Consider the following 16,506-nt stretch of genomic DNA (forward strand, 5'->3'; position numbering starts at 1 on the left):
AAACAAATATCCTCATAGGCACCCAGGATTTCGCAGTTATCTGCACTAGGATTTTGGCAAATTGCCACCGCACTTTCTATGTTAGGGAACAGAGCTTCATAGAAGTCGTCAGGCACCACGTTAGCCCACTTGAGCCGTCTACCCTGGTCTACCACATTTAGTGAACCCACCCTGGGTTTATCGGGGGGTAGCATAAAGCCCATAGAATCACCCCTGTAAACTTCCAATAGGACAGGATTGTGGTCGCTAAAAGGGGATAATAAGGTTCTATATGAGGCAACACTATGTAAAGATAGCTGATGACACAAATATGTAATCAATATTGGAACCTGGATCTGACCCTTTAAAAGTGTTGAGCCTTGGAGCGTCTGAACTACAGACAGGTTCCATCAAATTGGAATTAGCCAGTAACTCCTCTAAAGCCTCTCCCCCTTTAGAGTGCTCGAAGTGCGTAATATCTAGGCCACTCAGGTCCAAATAATCAGTAGTACAACATGACAAAGTACATGGGTGAATGTTAAAATCGCCCATAAGGACGAGTTCGGTATTAAAATGTGTGTCTTGACTGACCTCTATCAACAGTTGGTCCAGGATAGCAAGGTTATCGTTGCTATTATCCTGGGTTCCTGCATTGTAAAAATTAATAAAAATGATTTTCTGAGTTGAAGAGATCACCCTTTCCACTAACAAGAGGTGTGGTGACGGTTGGCTAATTACTTTAAGTGCCCCCTTCAGTTTTAATGAGAAAAGAAAAATGAGACCACCTTTAGCTCTGCCCGCAGCACTAGGGGCGGCAGGCACCACAAAACTCGAGAATCCATCTAGACTGAAGCTGGGTGATGTGTCCCAGGATTCCTGGAGGGCTACAATATCATACAGGGAAATAAAGGCAATCCAGGCCTCATCGGACCTTTTTGTTCTAACACCTGCCACATTCCAACTCAGTAGCCTGCATGTTTCCGTTGTACCAGGATTGTGGCTAGGTTCTACTATTGGGTGTGCTACTGGTGGCTCAGGTAGTCAATCTGTATCCTCTAGCCCTGAAAGTAGGGAAAAGCGGTTACTGTGAGCCACCCCAACCCCTTTTGTGGTCCCTGGCATATGGTGACTAGGGGATACATGCTGCCGTAACTCGGGGGGGGGGGGGTTTAAGCTAATACCGATCGGTCGGTCCGCAACTGTTGGAGCTTGGTAGCGGGGGATTAGCAAACCTGGCCTCCCCGCCCTTACTGGGTGTGGTCCACTACTACCCCCTCTTGGAGGACATTGTGGGCCGTGTGGGCTTATTGTGGGTGGGTAAAAGAAACCTAAAGGCAACGGTCTTAGGTGATCGTTGCTCGAGACTCTAGAACCGTCCCAGAATAACCTTTCAGCCACCTCGGCCCTGTCGAAATTGACTATCACACAATCCCCCTGTACCATTTTTGGTACCCTCCCGATCCATCCCACCCTATTAGCAGAAATAATCCTGTCAGAGATACTGCTCCCACTACAAGAGGCAGTGCACCAGGTACGTGCTTTAGCTATGAGATCGCTGGTGCGCTCGCGCTCTCCTCTATTCAAGGGTGGAGTACCCACAAAAATTGCCACTAGCGGAGCTGCCTCTGGTAGTAGGTGACGATGAATGTTACATCCTATTGGATTTCTTACAATGGGCAGCTTTTGTGGTACCCTAGAATTATCCACTTGGGTGGGAGATGGTGTAGTTACAATGGGATCGGCGGGTGATTCGGTCACCATGGGCTCCCTTGTTGAGCTACCCGGCGCTGCCCCAACAAGGCCCTCCTTGTGTCTATCCAGGAACAAATTGTGATCAGTGACCAATTTGTCAATAGTTACGCATTTCTTAAGGAGTCCCTCCAAGCACGTGTTTAGGGTATCCACAATGTCCTTTGCGATAGCCACAAGGAGTGGTTCGATCCGGGCAACAAAGAGTGCCTCCAACTGAGACTCCAGAGTATTAGTGGGTGGACTTGTGGGCCCTGGCAGATGTTTAGCTTTCCCCCTTTTATTCCTCTTAGATGAGTCATCAGGCTGAGAAGTGGTGGTAAGCTGTGGTGACCCCGACGAAATCCCCGCTGAGGTAGTAGGTACGGCTGCATGCTGTGTGACTATTACCAAAGGTTCCAGTGGAATAGCGGGGGTAATAAGAGCATCGCCACTAACTGCTGGGTCAACAAGTTCCACAGGGGTTGGGGGATTAGGGGTGATGGGTAAAACGGCAGCTTGTCCCAGACCCAGATCAAGTTCGGCGTGAGCGATATCTTTACTAAGAGCCCCCACAGCCGTTGAAAGAAAGGTAAGGATAGACTGTGAGAGTTTTGGTATCTTAGCTTTAGTATTATTCTCATCGCCATTGCTTAAGTTCTTTCGCTTACCCATGTCACGATGGTAAGGGCCGGGCCCAGCCCTGCCTCCTTCTGCCAACGACTGCCTTAGACTGCCCGCCCTCTGCCCGGGCTCAGCCCGGCGCCGTCCGCGCGCGTCCCGCGGGGCGGGAGGTAGCTCTCACTCTTGTAGCGCCTCCGGGCGCTGTTATGGAGTCACAGGTCTTGCGCCGGCCGGGGCAGCTGGGGATGGGGTTCCCGCTGCTCCCGTGCCGACCGGAGTGTAGTGTCGCCGATAGCCGTTGCCCTCACGGCGCGGGAAGGTAGGGAAGATGACGCTGTCCCTGCTGGCTTCCCAAAGCCGTTCCCCTCATGGCGCGTTTAGCTGAAGGTGCCCCCTTACGTATATATGTGTATGTTTTAGAAAAGAAGTACATAGTACTAAATAAACACACATATATATAACATAAAAATATGCAGCCCCATACATATCCAATAGGCTAAGAAGCCAAAGTTACATGCATTTCTCTAGTATGAAAATAACAGATATACATATAATGTAAGAGAAGGACATGCACAGTAACAGTATTCCGCAGTAACCTTTTATTTTCATAAAAGAAAACAAGTAATAGCAGGCAATTAGCCTAAAAAAGGCTGCATAGATAAATAACATCCTTGTACAGAAATGAAAACTGGCACCTTGCCTTTAAGGCCTCAGAGACCCTGAGCACCTTGCCTTTAAGGCCTCCAGGAGCACCCTGCTCCCATCATGCACCACAGGTGACAGTTAGGTCAGTTCTTTTTTCCGGCTCCTTCTGTGAGGAACCTGGAGCTTGAGCTTAACTGATTTTGACTTTTTCTAGTCAGAATTTAATTTCTAACAACTTTATTCGACATTTCTTGTTACTGGTTGTATTTACCAGTTTTTTTCTGACAATTTGGTCATATTTTTAGCCAGAAATGCCACCTTTATTTTATAAATGTTCTTCTTGTGGGAAGATGGCCAAATCTGATCCTCATTTGGTCTGCGACGTGTGTCTACCTCCTTCTCACGACATAGAGACCTGCCACCACTGCCTTCAACTTTCAACAATTACATTGAAAGAAAGAGAAAAGATCAGACTTCTCAGTTTGATGGAGAGAGGAAAACATCAGTAAAAGCGGCCCAGAGAGTCAGCATACCTCTTGAGGGCCCCCCTCTCAGAAAAAACAGCGAAGATCTACATCACCAGACGCTAGAAGTAAGAAAAAACATCATGGCTCGTCGTCGACGTCGAGACCAACGACGCAAGTAAGATCAACGTCAAAGACAAGATCACCGTCGAGAAATAAGACGACATCGAGACATGCTTCGGGCTCGACGCATGATAGACCTCAGTCGACGTCGGAGCGCCCGTCGACATCAAGTCAGAGGTCAACAAAGAGATCTCCACCTCCTTCTCAAAGGTCGGCATCGAGACACTCCAGATCACCCTCTCGGACCTATCAGCGGTCTACGTTGAAGAAATCTACGTTGAAGATGCTGCATGTACATCGGCGGTCGACGTTGAAGAGACCAACGTTGAGGGCTTCTTCTCATAGGTCTCCACCATCAAGAGAGTCGCCCCCACGGTCGACGTCGATGGTGGCTCAATTCGGTTCAACGTACAGACGATCGGCGTCGAGAGACAGAGAACTTGTTACTGCGGAAGACATAGCTAGACCGCCGTCGAAATCACGGCGCTGGAGGTCAATCGAAGCTTCTTCCACACCTGGTATCACTATTATACAGGTTACACAGGAGGGATCTCCGACTAACAGGAACAAGTCTCCTCCTATCAACATGTCACCAAGATGGCTGGAGGACATTAGGCACTGGAAAATCCAACCCAGGTCTTCTGAGAGACCTCCTCCCACGGAATCCTCACGACCTTCTGCTGGTAGGTCCCAGAGGTGATCCAAATCTCCTTTAAGGCGGCTTTCATGCTCAAAAGAGCACGCAAGGTCCCGCCGATCGAATACACCAAGGAGAAAACTGAGGTCCCCTACAACGACCTTATCAACAAGGTCTTTGTATAGAGACTACTCGCCTACTATCTTGTCAAAGCCACCGTCCAGGGTTTCTCCAGTTGTTGATATTGGGACATTGAATGAGCTACGCTGTAGAGGTGCCAGCAAGTTGAATATAAGTATGACTGTTCCTTCAGGTGACCACTTCTATCATATTTGAAACTCTGCACCATCGAGCTTCGGCAAAGCCTCTTCTTCCTTTGGTGCCAGGATTGTTAGAGCCTGCAATGAAATCGTTTTTGGCACCTGCCACAGTGGGCTCGGGTCCTGCAAGAATTTCTAAAAAGTATAAGGCCCCAGACCTGGATCCTTTGTTTCTTCGGTCTGACCCGGCACCAGACTCCTTTATAGTTGCCGCCACTAGGAAGGCTCATTCCAACACTTCCATTTCTTCTGCTCCTCCAGAGAAGGACAGCAAAAATATGGACTCTTTGGGAAGGAGAATGTGCAGTACTTCTGGATCTGTCATGAGGGTGGCTAGCGCAGCCGCTCTACTGGGACGATGTGACCGGTCTCTATGAGATTCTCTAACAAGATTTACAGAAAAACTACCCAAAGACGACCAACCGGATTTCCAAGAGATTTTACAAGAAGGTGGTCTGGTAGCTAATCAGATCATTAGTACAGCAGCCGATTCTTCAGACTTGGCAGCCTATGGATACGACATGGTATGTGCTCCAGGCGATCAGCATGGCTTCGACTCACGGGTCTCAAGCCCGATAGGCAATTAAAATAGTCAATCTGCCCTTTAATGGCTCTTCGTTGTTGGGTTCACATGTGGACGACGAAATGGCAAAAATGAAAACTGAGTTGGATACCCTCAAGGCTGTAGGCCTTGAAAAGAAGAAGGAATTCCGTCAACGGTTCCGTTCTTATGACAAACACCATTCAAGCAGCGGGTTCAAACCCCTAACTGGACCTCGCAGACCCAAGGTCAGACGCAACAAAGGTCTCAATATCAACAACGTAGACAGGGACGAGGTAGAGGTGCAAACAAACAACAGTCAACAGCAACAAAGCAGCCACAAAAGCAATGAGGTGTGTCTTCCTCCAAAGTTGTTGTCCACTCCGGTGGGGGGAAGTGTTTCGTTACATCTGGAGGAGTGGAAACGTGTAACAAAAGACAAATGGGTCATTAATATTGTACAAAATGGCTATCTTCTCAGATTCAGAACTCCTCCTCAATCAATACCTCCGAGAGGGAGATCTCGTCACGACCATCGGTTGTTGCAAGCGGAGGTAAACACCTTATTAAGGAAAGGAGCTATAGAAAAAGTTCCTGTTCCTCAAAGGAATCAAGGAATCTACTCTCGCTACTTCCTCATGCAGAAGAGGTCCCAGCACAGAATACAGACCGATACTGGATTTGAAACTATTGAACAAATACATTCGTAGAGAGAAGTTTCGAATGTTAGCACTGCATCAAATATTCCCACAGCTGCATCAAGGGGATTGGATGTGCTCCCTCGACTTACAGGATGCATACTTTCACGTGCCAGTGTCCAAGAAACATCGCAAATTTCTACGGTTTCAAGTGTCATTCCAACATTACCAGTACTCAGTTTTCCTGTTTGGCCTCAAATCAGCCCCCGAATATTCTCCAAATGTATGGCTGTGGTGGCCGCTTTTCTCCGCAAGCAGAAAATATTCATATATCCTTACCTGGATGACTGGCTCCTGAAGAGCTCATCCCCAACACTGCTGCAGGATCATCTATCGTTCTGCCTTCAGCTCCTCAACAACTTGGGCCTCCATGTCAATTTCAAGAAATCAATACTAAATCCAACGCAAAAGATCCATTACCTAGGCTCCTTCCTAGATACCGAAAAAGCAAGTGTGTGTCCTTTGGAGGAGAGGTTGTCCTCAATCCACGAAAAATGCCTGAACCTCCTTCACACGCATCTCCTGACAGTTCGACAGGTGTCATCACTACTGGGCTCGATGGCGTCATGCATCTTCATAGTACCAAACACACTATTGCATGTGTCCATTACAACAATGCCTGGAAGACCAGTGGATGCAAGTATCAGGGCGCTGGGAAGATCTTGTAGTTCTCCACCAATCAGCCAGAGACTCCATCCGATGGTGGATGAAGCAATCGCACCTGATGAAGGGAGTCCCTTTTCTTCAGGACCCTCCAACCCACACGATAGTCACGGACACCTCTCTCCAGGGATGGGGTGCTCATATGGGTCCTTTACAAGTAATAGGTCTATGGTCCGACTCAGAAAAGAGTTACCACATCAACCTTCTAGAGCTGAGATCCGTACATCAAGCTCTCAAGTCACTACTCCCGTCATTCAAGTCTCGGTCCATTCTAATCCAAACGGACAATACAACGACGATGTATTACTTGAACAAACAAGGTGGTACCCGATCAAGAACACTCTCCGTAGAGTCTCAAACCATATGGAACTGGCTTCTAGCGAGAGACTTGTCAATAGTGGCCATTCATCTACCAGGCTCTCTCAACTCCCAGGCGGACTTCCTCAGCAGAGACTTCGCGAAGCCCACGATTGGGATCTCAACAACGAGGTCGCTCATAGCATTTTTCGAGATTGGGGAATGCCAAATATAGACCTGTTTGCAGACGCAGTAAACGCAAAATGCCCCGTTTTCACATTCAGATTTCCCCAACAAGGATCTCAAGGGAATGCCCTTTTGATCGAATGGTCTCAGAGCTTACTGTACGCTTTCCCACCGATTCCGTTAATCCCAATTGTAATCAACAAGCTGTACAGGACCAACGCCAGGATGATCCTAATAGCCCAGAAATGGCCTCGCCAGTGGTGGTTTCTGGTCCTCCTTCAACTATCGGAAGTGCCACACAAGAGGTTGCCATGCTGCCCGGACCTCCTATCCAAACAGGCAGGGAGAGTATTCCACCCCAATCTCTCCTCCCTACGGTTGACAGCATGGCTCCTGAAGTCATACAATATGGACACATAAAATTGAATCTAGACTGTATGGCTATTCTCAAAGAAGCGAAAAGACCTTCCACAAGGAAATTGTATGCCTTCAAGTGGAAACATTTCTTCCTATGATGTGACAATGAACATGATCCCATCCGGGGTCAGGAACAGGTGATTTTATCATACTTGCTCATTTGGCTAGATCTGGTCTTCAGTTCACAGCTATCAAAGTCCACCTTGCAGCTATCACAGCCTATAGGAAGTCCCCCAACCAGACCTCTTTGTTTAGAATTCCTGTGTGTTGAAATAAAAGTGGCAGCACGAGTTTGGCGTCTAGACGCCGAACTCGTGCTGCCACTTTCATTTGAACACGTAGTTTACTCGATTGCGTGACCTGACTATGCCCTGACGAGGGTATCGATAACTTTTTACATGAAGTGTTAGCTCTTCGTGGATTCCATTTTGAACATTTACTTTACTTCTAAACGCGCCGCTTGGAACTGGTAGTTATTGGTGTTGCCAGTATCTCAATACATGTGTTGCCCTGATGAAGTCTGTATGCATATACTGCTAATTAGACGAAACACGTGTTGGCTAGAACTCAAAAGGATGCTGTTTTGAACATTAAAGAAGAAGATTAACACTTATCTGGATTGTAATGTTTCATCTGGACTCATAATTTGCATAATACGATTGTTCTAATCTGCTCGGGATACAACGTGTATAGTTCTCAGAACACATCCTAGTTTTTTGCCTAAAGTAGTCTCGGACTTTCATATTAACCAGACTATTACTTTACCTACTTTTTTTCAGAATGCTTCGAATCCTCCGGAAAGGTCTCTCCACTCCCTAGATTTCAAGAGGGTTCTGAAGTTTTACCTAGACAAAAGAAAGACACTTAGGAAATCAGAACGTTTGTTTATTAACTATGGACCTGTTAACACAGGTTCTGCAGCCCCAAAAGATCAATTTCGAGATGGATAGTTTCTTGTATTATACTGTTGAACCAATTGGCCAACAAATCCCTTCCGGGAAAACCTAAGGCCCATTCCACTAGAGGGAAAGTTTCTACCACGGCTCTCCTGAGGAATGTCCCCATGGCAGAGATTTGTAAAGCAGCTACATGGCGATCACTTCTGCGTTTACTCGCCACTACTGTTTAGATGCTGACACGCAGGCAGATGCTCAGGTTGGGCAGGCCTCGCTGAGAAGCTTGTTTGCTAATACAGTTTAACATGTGTACGTCAATTTTGTTATCTGTTTTTTGCTCGTCCATGAGGAAGTGGGTATGGGCTTGCTACTCTAGTCAGTGCTTATGACTAATGGAGTATCCCCTGGAAGAGAAGGTTAAGTTACTTACCTGAAATCCTTGTTCTCTTACAGGGGTATACTCATCAAAATCATAAGCAACCCTCCCGCCTCCATCGGACCAGAATTAACAGTTTATACAGTATTGTTGCATCTTAGATGCAGGTTCCTACAGGTTTCCTATACCATACAAAAGAACTGACCTAACTGTCACCTGTGGTGCATGATAGGAGCAGGGGGCTCCTGGAGGCCTTAAAGCAAGGAGTTCAGGGTCTCTGAGGCCTTAAAGGCAAGGTGACAGTTTTCTTTTCTGTACAAGGATGTTATCTATACTACTATTATAAAGAGAGAACTTTGAACCTTTGAGGCGGGTAAACTCAGGAACCACAGCACCAATCCAAACACCCGATACATCATTGTAATTGTCAGGATCTGCAGATGGACATAGGCTATATAAAAAAATAAAATATACGTTCTGTAAAATATTTACGATTAAAAAAAAAAGTAGTCCCTTGGAAGTAGCGCCGGCCGCAGATTGCTCTGAAAGCTGTCAAGGAGCGAGCAGTGAAATGGATGCAAATAAACGTGCTGATCTGAACTTCGTGTGGCTTTGCTTTAATTTGGGGCTTCCTGTTTAGACTTTATGGATATCGGCTGTTTGCCCAGTCGAGAAGCGAGGCCCACCTTACGAAGGGTTCGTGCAGGCTCTGAGAAGGGGCTTGCAAAGACGGAACGAAGACAAGAGCAGCTCCAATGCAGGTGGTGCTGCCTTGAGCACGAATTCACTGCTGCAAAGCTCAATCTGAGGGCTTACAGCGCTTTACTTTACTCCACTTGGTGAATACTTGGTTCAAATTGCAAGGACTGTTGAGTGGCCCCACTGTGGGAAGAGGGCCAGCGTACTACAAGGCACAGAAGGCTTTGCGATTTAGCCACGCTCACTGTGGCAGGTGCCAGTGATTATATGAGCAGACGCGGCCAAAAACTGCTCTTCCAGCCCTTCGTGAACAATGCCTCTGAAGAAAGGATTATTTCCTGAAACGCGTCAGGCTTTACATGTTCAAAGATTGCTCTGAAAGCTGTCAAGGAGCGAGCAGTGAAATGGATGCAAATAAACGTGCAGATCTGAACTTCGTGTGGCTTTGCTTTAATTTGGGGCTTCCTGTTTTATATATATATATATATATATATACTATTATAAAGAGAGAACTTTGAACCTTTGAGGCGGGTAAACTCAGGAACCACAGCACCAATCCAAACACCCGATACATCGTTGTAATTGTCAGGGTCTGCAGATGGACATAGGCTATATAAAAAAATAAAATATACGTTCTTTAAAATATTTACGATTTAAAAAAGTAGTCCCTTGGAAATAGCGCCGGTCGCGACGTGGGTGCTGACATCAGGGGCGCGGGGAGGAGTGGCGTACAGGAGCGCGAGGAGGAGCGGCGGACATGAGAGCGGGGAGGAGCGGCGGACAGGCGGGGAGGAGCGGTGAGGAGCAGCGGACAGGCGGTGAGGAGCGGCGGACAGGCGGGGACGAGCGGCGGCTGAGGTAGGTGAAGCGGCCCGTGTGCGGCTCATTGGGGGCCTTGAAAGTGGCGGGTGCGCTCCGGGGGACCCACGGACAACGTCGGGGCGGGCAGGGGCCCTGAAGCCTGAGACAACGTCGGGGCGGGCGGGGGCCCAGAAGCCTGATTGCTCCCGGACAAAGTTGGGACGGGCTGCTAGTTTATCTATGCAGCCTTTTTTAGGCTAATTGCCTGCTATTACCTGTTTTCTTTTATGAAAATAAAAGGTTACTGTGGAACACTTTCTGTGCATGTCCTTCGCTTACATTATATGTATATGTGTTATTTTCATACTAGAGAAATACATGTAACTTTGGCTTCTTAGCCTATTGGATAAGTATGGGGCAGCATATTTTTATGTTATACATGTATATGTGTGTGTTTATTTAGTACTATGTACTTCTTTTTCTAAAACATACGCATTTATATGTACTTTTTGTATATGCTACGGGTTCCCGAACGTGGGCGGAGATAATTCAGTATTTATGACTTTGATGAGTATACCCTTGGAAGAGAACTAGGATTACAGGTAAGGAACTTATCCATATCAGACACTTGTAGGTCTTATCTGGTGGATTCTGTAAACATGTGACCTTTCATTTATTTGTTTGTACTTTTTTGTTTTTTACAGAATGTATATATACATTTTATTGTCATTAAACTATTGATTACTTACCTATCTTTTTATATGCACTCAAATATTCTTTCAACATCGCTAATATTCAACCTTGAACTTGGATCCTAAAAGCCCAATCTAAAAATTAATAAAATATAATTTACATAATTTCTTTAGGAGTTTTTTGCTGTTCTGATCTGCCTCAAGGCATGTAGGTATGGCAGGGGTAAGCTGATGCCTTGTCCCTTCCCTGCAGTTGGACATGGCCAAAGAAGTGAAATAGTGGGAAGAAGATGCATCTCATTAGTCAAGGCCATTTGTTGCTGAAATGCGTCATCTGATCCTTCTGAAGGGCTAGGGAGATAAGGAGAAGTGGTGAGCAGGCTGAACATATCCTTTCATTGCCAGGAAGAAGGCAGAGGAAATTCGTCCTTTGTTTGGGCAGGCATTTTTAAACTCCCGATCTTGGGCAAGCGGACTGGTTGGGGTTCAAGAGCTTTTTTTCTCCCTCAACAATCAAACTGATGACTTTTGTGGGAAAGTGAGCAAGCCTACACACATTTACATAATGGCTTAGCGTTTGTCCCTCTGCACTCCTCTGCTTTTATTTTCTTGCCTTGACCTACTGCAAAATGTTACATTGGTTTATACAGAAAGCCTCCTTTTCCCACCAAAAAAGAAAAGAAACTACTACACCACCCATCATCTATCTGCTCTACAATGGTACCTGGCCGTCAAACAAACTTCAATATTCTATCTTGTCCATTGTGCAAAGATTACAAAAGAGTTTCTTATTCTCAATTGAAATTTCACCTGTATAACAGCCGAGAAGACCTAGACCGAACATCTGCTGAATCTCGCTTGCATTTGTGCAGCCCACATAGGGTATTATTAATTCTCTGATCAAGCCGCCAAGCACTTGGAAAGCCCTTTCTCCTACTAAGTGCTTTCTGGACATTATTCTGCTTTTTTTAAATTACTGAACAATGGTTATTTTCATCTACCTTAGGTTAGGATATCCAGAGTCTCTCATCTGGTTAATCCCAGCACAAGTACACTTCTAGGGATAACTGCATGCTGTATAAAATTTACCATACAAACAAACAATTGATTCTGTCGGATAACCCTGTAGTTACTCATACAAAAGAAACGTGGAGGTCCAGACAAACAAATTACTAAAAATTATATATATTTGTTTAATGCAGCAACATACATTTCTATGAACTACGCATTAAGGTGCTCCATATGTTATAGGTGAAAAAAGGTTCTGCAGTGCATAAAGAGGAATAGTGCTCAACCGTGTACAAAAACAGTTGATGACTTCAATAAGCCTGTCCAAGTTGTTCAAATCTATAGTCCCTTACTGGTTGGCCAAGTTCGTCAGTTCATAAATTACCCAAGGCCCAGGAATTAATTGGTACAGACAGAGTATAAAACTGTTGACGTTTGGACCCTCTTAGGAAGTGTGTGCTTTCTCTACATCATACAGGTCTTCATGTGGACTGAATATGGAACTGCAGTCGGAGAAGGACTATGTTTCGCCTTGATGTCAATAAAGTTACTCCGCATGGCTTAGAGGGCAATTTCTCGCAGTGTCAGGGCAGAAGGCAAAAAATGATCATCCAGCATATACCCTAAAGAGCCTCAGATCCAGGAGGATTGTGTGCTGGATTTATTAAATTGCATCCAAATGCTTATAACCTGTTTCACACAGAACTGTTGCTGCTCAAAGCGATCCTGAAATGGATAGGGATAACTGCATGCGGTTTAAAATTTACCATCATAGTCTGCAAGGCAAAAATAAATCTTCCTATGAAGTGTCATGTACGACATCACTATAGAAGCATGACTGCTCCCTATGTAATACACAGTCACAAAAACAGATGACCGAGTGTAAGAAATTCGGTAAATAGTTGATGGAGTTGAAACGCTTCTAAAGCAGCAACTACAATCCTTCTCAGGGTAAAGTCACATGCAAACTCCAAATTAACCTGTACTTAACTCTCTGGTAGCTCGGCACAGAGTGGTCAGGTTTATCTTAGGGTCATTGTGTAAAGTATTTATGCAGCACTTAAAGCAGTAACAAAGTGAAGACACAATACAAGAGGAATCCCACACCAAATTAGAAAAATAGAATAAGTTTCAATAAATAAACAAGACCAAAATCACAAAAATCCAATCAGTAGATTCGGAGATAGGCAATTTTTAAGTGAATATAGCAGCACAAAGCAGCAGACGGGAAAAAGTCACAAGGTCAGACCGTCCGCGATAGAATGCGGGTCAGCTACAGGGACACAGTCAGACTCACTTAACAAGAGTACCAAAAATTCTCGTTGCGGAGTGATGCGAAGTCCTTGCATTGGGTTGACCTGGCCGGTGTCGAGAAACAGTGGAGCTTGAAATGTGAGGTCCTGCAACAAGATGGTCGTGCAGCGAAGTCAGTGACAGTTGACAGGAGCTTGCAATGTGAGTTCCTGTGTCATCGTCGAGGAAGCCGCTGGGGCTTGTGAAGACTTGCGCAGTGATGCATCTGTGCTGAGGACCAGGTGCATCACGCTAGGCCGGTGCTATTGAAACCGTTGGGGCTTGCAATGATTTGTGCTGCGTCAAACTGGGCAGGCTGTCGGCGTCAAGAGCGTTGTGCTGGGTAGGGCTGGTGGAGCGCCCGAGGCCATGCACGGTCCTGGTCGAAGTTGTGAGGCGCTGGGACGGGTGTCAGTGTCAAGATGCACAGAACTGGATCAAGCTTGCTGAGCTGTCGGGCAATGCACGGTCCTGTCTAGAAGGTGCTTGGCACAGAAAAGCCAACTGTGTCCCTCTGGCTTGACGACAGGCAGCGGACTATGATTCCTAGGGGATCAGGGTTGTCATGTTCAATGGTTGCCAGAACCATTTGCTATCTGTCTAGGTTAAGGGGTGCTTTTGGCGGCACAGTGAGCTAGCTGGCTTATAGGACAACATATCCTAAGGGGTCTGCACAGAATCAGTCTGGCACCATCCCCCTGATTATGCTGTCCACAACCACGCAGTGTCTTCCGTAGTGTTGAAACTGCACGACAATCCTGCCAACACCCATCTTCTATTTGTCTCACTGTCTGGTAGCACTACACAAAGACCAACTGCCAGCTACTCCTAGCCATGTGACCCAGGAACAGGCTGCAGGCACCAAACGGTTGGAACAGGAAAATGCTAACTTTCTGGGGGTGAGTGTCTGAAAAGTTTCAGCGATACATCCATCATCTCCTTGTGTTTGCTTTTAACTTTCTAAAAGTGGCATTTTAAGAATTGTGATTAAAAATCCAACCTTACCATTAAAGGGGCTTTTAATAACAATTCTTGAGACATCAAACCTACCTGTCTACCTGCTCCCAATTGAAAGCTCACGCGTATTTAATGTAATAAGGTAACCCAATGTTATCCAATGGGAGAGGTAGGCCTTGCAGCACTGAAAAAACAAATGTAAGAGTTTTATACTACTAAATCTAAAAACGTAAAAGTACATGTCCCACTTTTTAAATACACTGCACCCTGCCCTCTAGATGTCCAGGGCCACCTTAAGGGTGACTTATATGTAGTAAAAAGGGAGTTTTGAGTCTGGCAAAAGGTTTATTTTGCTAGGTCGAAATGGCAGTTTAAAAAGTGCAGAACCAGGATGCAATGACCTTCCTGAGACATGTTTAAAGGTCTACTTAAGTGGGTGGCACAATCAGTGCTACAGGCCCACTAGAAACATTTAATTAACTTGCCCTAGGTACATGTAGCACCACTTTAATAGGGCTTATAAGTACATCAAATGTGTCAATTGGGAATAAGACTATTTCACTACATCTGGAGGAGAGGGCACAAGCACGTTAGCACTGGGAAGCAGTGGTAAAGTGTACAGAGTCCTGAATGCAAATAAAAAACGGGTTCAGAAAACTGGAAGGTGAAGGAAGAAAGTTTGGGGATGACCCTTGAGAACGGACAAAGTCCAACAATGAGAATCCAAATTTCTCTTTCAAGAATATTGAAAAGAAATTGTTACATTTTCTAGTGCCTTCTTGAGGCATTGATCGCTATTTGCTAACCTAAATACCTAATATATGGGATACAATTCCTGCTTCTGTACATTACAAGGATTGTTTAAGTCATGAGAAGTCCTGTGACCACACAGGGGAACAAGGCTGAAGGTTGAGTTTGTTTATAAGGTCATGGAAGTCCGAGGTGACTTGCAATATCCTTTTATAGTGCTAAAGAGACTTTTTTTTTAAATTTCTTATACTACATGGTCATACCATTGCCCTTTTCACAAACAGTTACATTTTTCATATGAACAAGATAGTAAGGTTGCAGATTTGAAAAATAAAAGCAGAAGCTGTAGTGCAAATTCAAAACACCAAAAAGCATACGGGGCGATTCCATCATTTCTGTGAAAACCTTTACTATGCAAAAAATAAACATTGCCATAAGTGTCACCTTTCTGCTGATCAGTGTTCATTTTAGAAAACAGGTCAGAAGAATAAAAAGACAGTTTTCATTTTTGTGGTTTAAACTGCAGCTGTTCTTCTGCTGTGTGACCTTCATTGTACCTGTAATTCTGCTGTCACCTGCCTTTCACCTCCTTGGCTGTTGGTTCTAGCAGGAGGCATCGTGACATCACATCTCAAATAATATAACTAACTGCAGCAGAACGGCTACTCATTTAGAGAGAACACAACATGACTGTAATAAGAAAATTAGGAACCGGCTTTTATAAAGGAATTGCAGGTATTACACAGCCCAGAACAGTAACTGAGGTCATAATTAAATCGTTGTCAGAAATTACACCATGGTATGTAGCTGGAAGAGCTGGGTTTTTTTCAATTTAGGCACGCACTTGAAATCTTTTTCTATAGCCATCCTGGAATATCGAAGATTAACTTAACTTTCATTGAGCAGTTAATGATGGCTCATTATAGATAAAGTGAATGTAGGAAATTCAATATGTCCTGTGGTGTACCTGGCTTTTCCAAAGAGTGGACCCAAGTTTTTCAGACTTGGCTGTGGATAAAGGGCTGGTAATGCCATGTGAATTCACCCAAAATGCATCTTTAGGAGTGTGGAACTAACCTGACATGCAGCTAGGTCACTCAGCTGGTACTTTGAGGTATTGAAAATAATTAACGCTCACACTGTAAGATATGTGCAGAACTACAACTTGCTCCGTACAGTTACAAACATGGCTTACTTATGGGTTTGTCATTCAAACTTGGGGGCACTGCGCCGCCTGCACTTTTATGAACTTTTATGTCACTTGTCTTGTAATCGAGTTAGTATGTTGACAATATATATGGTTTCCCTCACTTATTACTTTGTTGTTTGCTCTCCAATACTTGCACAGATTCTGCATTACGGGAATCCGTTACAGTATATTGCTACTGATTGGTTTCTTAGGATTCATTTGCAAAAACACTCAATGTTAAATTAACCTATTCAGAGACTAGCCATATGTCAAACAGTCTTGCTCCTGTCCCAATGGGTATACCCTGAGGGAACTCAATCTATAACTCACTGGTGAGGTCTACATAGACCAAAATCGGTCTGTAGTTGTTTGTGTTTGCTTCTGGAGGGGGCCTTGTCTGGCTGTCGGGTTGGAATGTTTCTCCTGGAGCAGGACTAAGACGGATTTGCATAAGGCTAGTTTCTATCTATAGTGGCATAGTGACCAGAAAACGACAGACTGAAAAGTGGTCAAGTGGAACCCA

The 16,506-nt window shown here is 45.1% G+C and overlaps 1 protein-coding gene across 1 annotated transcript in view; it reads right to left on the bottom strand.

Moving 5' to 3' along the window:
• TRMO (tRNA methyltransferase O) overlaps nt 1-16,506 on the bottom strand; it is a 221,092-nt gene that overhangs the window by 58,001 nt on the left and 146,585 nt on the right. The gene's annotated exons all lie outside the window — the stretch shown is intronic.

This window comes from Lissotriton helveticus, chromosome 2_1 (assembly GCF_964261635.1).
Source record: "Lissotriton helveticus chromosome 2_1, aLisHel1.1, whole genome shotgun sequence".
NCBI classification, from domain to species: Eukaryota; Metazoa; Chordata; class Amphibia; order Caudata; family Salamandridae; genus Lissotriton; species Lissotriton helveticus.